Source organism: Suricata suricatta, chromosome 3, assembly GCF_006229205.1.
Source record: "Suricata suricatta isolate VVHF042 chromosome 3, meerkat_22Aug2017_6uvM2_HiC, whole genome shotgun sequence".
Lineage (NCBI taxonomy): Eukaryota > Metazoa > Chordata > Mammalia > Carnivora > Herpestidae > Suricata > Suricata suricatta.
In genome coordinates, this window is record NC_043702.1 from 13510800 (window position 1) to 13513605 (window position 2806).

Below are 2806 nucleotides of genomic sequence, written 5' to 3' on the forward strand. Positions count from 1 at the left end.
TTTCACAGGTCGGGATGACTCCCCCTAGAGCAGCCATAGGGACACTGAAGAAATTGGAGAGGCTGGTGAGCCAAGGCAGGGTCAGGGTTTCTGGTCTCAGAGTGGGAAGAACTGAGGTAATTCTCAGCTAAGAGGAAAGAGGCAACTTGGCAAGTGGTAAAATTAAAAGTCCGCATGTAAAAGGGAAAGAATTCTTCAAAAGAATGAAAACCAAGTGTTCAGACATCCCAGAAGGAGAAAGAAACTTCAAGAGAGTCTTAATTAAATCATGATGATTGAGTCATAAATTATTTCCACGGTGAAACACAATGTATTTCCTTCTCTCATGCATCAATTTCTTAGAATTTCTTTTGTGTGCACTTTCCTAAAATGGCAGGCATCATGGTAAGATTAAAAAGTGGCTGGTCACATTGACTGTAGCATGAAATGAAGCATAATCACTGAACTTCACTCCAGAGGATTAAAGAGCCGTGATGCCTGACTTTCCGGGCTCCTGTCCTCTACATGCCACCCAAACAGCCAAACTGCGTTTTCCTCCCAGAAAATGAAAGATGAGTTTCTAAATGCCTGGCTTTTGAGGTAGAAATAAACTTTTTCCTTTATTAATTGTAACCAGATTCTTCCTTCACATGTGCAGAGCGCTAAGGCGATAGCCTCTCCATCTTTTCTGGGACTCATACTTTTCCTGGCAAGTTGCTTCTAGAACTAGCAGTACTAGGAACTTCCTGACCTTCCTTTAGTAGCCTGTGACACAGGTCAGGATTCACACACCCATCTGAGCATGGAACACATCTGCTCACACCTCCACCCTACCTAAAATACTCCAATGGTTTTCCCATTGCCTGTTGGAGAAGATCAAAATGTTTAAGCATAACATCTGATGCCTCTGTGATGCGTCCTCAGGCTACCTGTCTAGTGTTAACTGTCAAATGTCCACTCTCTAGCTTGGCCTCTAACTCACTGAGATTTTTACCTTTGCTCAAGCAGGTCAGCCATGTCGTTTCCCATTGAGGTTTGGTTTAAGATGTTACCCCAACTTGGAATGCTGTTAGCATAAGCTTCCATCCCTGTGATCCCTGGGTCACCTCCTCACAATCCAGGGCTCAGTTCAAGAATAATTTCTGGAAGTTTTTTCTTATCCTACCTACCCCACATCCCAATCCATATCAGATGAACACCAGTGTTCACTCTGCCATCACACTGAATATTGTAATTGTCTGTGACATATTGTTTTTTGAGTACTTGTTAGATATTGAATATTCAATGGTGAGCAAAATGAGCATCCAGCTTACAGCTTCATGGAGAAAATCAACTATCAATAATCCCATATAAAAATAAAAACAGTGACTGTGCCAAGTGCTATTAAGGAAAAGGATTCCATTAACACATAAAATTATAGGCTGGGGAAGGATTGGGGGAGAGGTGATAATTGGGCTGAAATTTTAAGTATGAATAAGAGTTAACTGAATGACAAGAGGAAGAAGCATTCCAAAGAGGACAGAAACTCCTGCCTTTATTTATCTGTAAGCTCTGACAAATAGAGGCATGAAGCCATTTGTTGGGAGATAGAAAGCATGAATGAGTGAGAGATTTAATAAATACATAATATCAGAGACGTTGGAGCTCTGAGAATTGCCTCAGGCTTCTATGTTAACAGCCAAAGAATTTAATCTGCAAGTCATTGGATCTGTCCCATAAGTCTGGTGTCACATCCCCTCTTCCTACTGTTATAGGATAAGGAAAGCTGTTTCAGTGGTCAATCCCCCAAGGACCACCTGTTACCAAAGGATGGTCAAGAGGAAGTCAGTAAAAAAAAGAAAGAAAACAGCCTCTTGGAAATGGAGACTAAAAGTCTGGGGCCAAATAATCTGAAAAATAAGGGCAACATTGAGAAAGGGAATGAAGTGCAGATAAAAGAAGAGACTGGAAACCACATAAAGATGGTTCTGGCCATAGAAAAGACAGCAGTTGAACCCTTTAGCCTGGCAGAAGCCAGGAATAATTATTAAGAGTAGAATCCTATTCTAGAAGTGGTGAGAGGAAATCTGAACCCTTGGGCTCTGAGTAAAACTCTAAGTAGAAGTTTGTATGTTTTCCCAGCCCAAAGTGTGTGTTTGCTTCTAAACCTTAGAGCTATTTGTCACTGTTAGACCCTTGGGGGCTGAGGTATGACTCTGTGGAGACGGTGGAAAACGGGGGAAACTTAGGGAATGTTTGTTTATATTTTTGATAATAAAAAGAGTGTTATTGTTATCCTGATCTCATTAAGTCATTTTCTCCTTCATTTTTCTAATTCTCTCTGCAGGGAGCTTAAGAATTCATTTTCATTTACTCTTAAAAACCTCTAAAGTGATGCCAAGAGCAGATACACAACTGTTCCCCCCTACCCCCCTAGGAAGGAGTATTGCCTTCCAATCTGGAAAAGCATGAAGGGGCTGCTCTCTATTGATTTTTAGTCAATGCCATTGTCACTGGCGTAATCCTAAGCCTCTGCCCCATGTTGAAGGGAGCTGTTTGTCCAAATATCTGCTCTTTCATGCTGTTCTGGACTCAAGCACTAATCTGAAAATTCATATTTGTTTTTTTTTTCTAAAAGGATCCCATTGCCTTCCAGAAACAAGAGCAGATTCCACTCATAGGCATATGCTATAAAATATCTCTTGAGTAGAAATCCACCACCTGGAATTTCAACTTTATAAGGAAGTTTTAAAAGAAGGAAGGAAGGAAGGAAGGAAGGAAGGAAGGAAGGAAGGAAGGAAGGAAGGAAGGAAGGAAGGAAGGAAGAAGAAAAAAGAAGGAAGGAAGG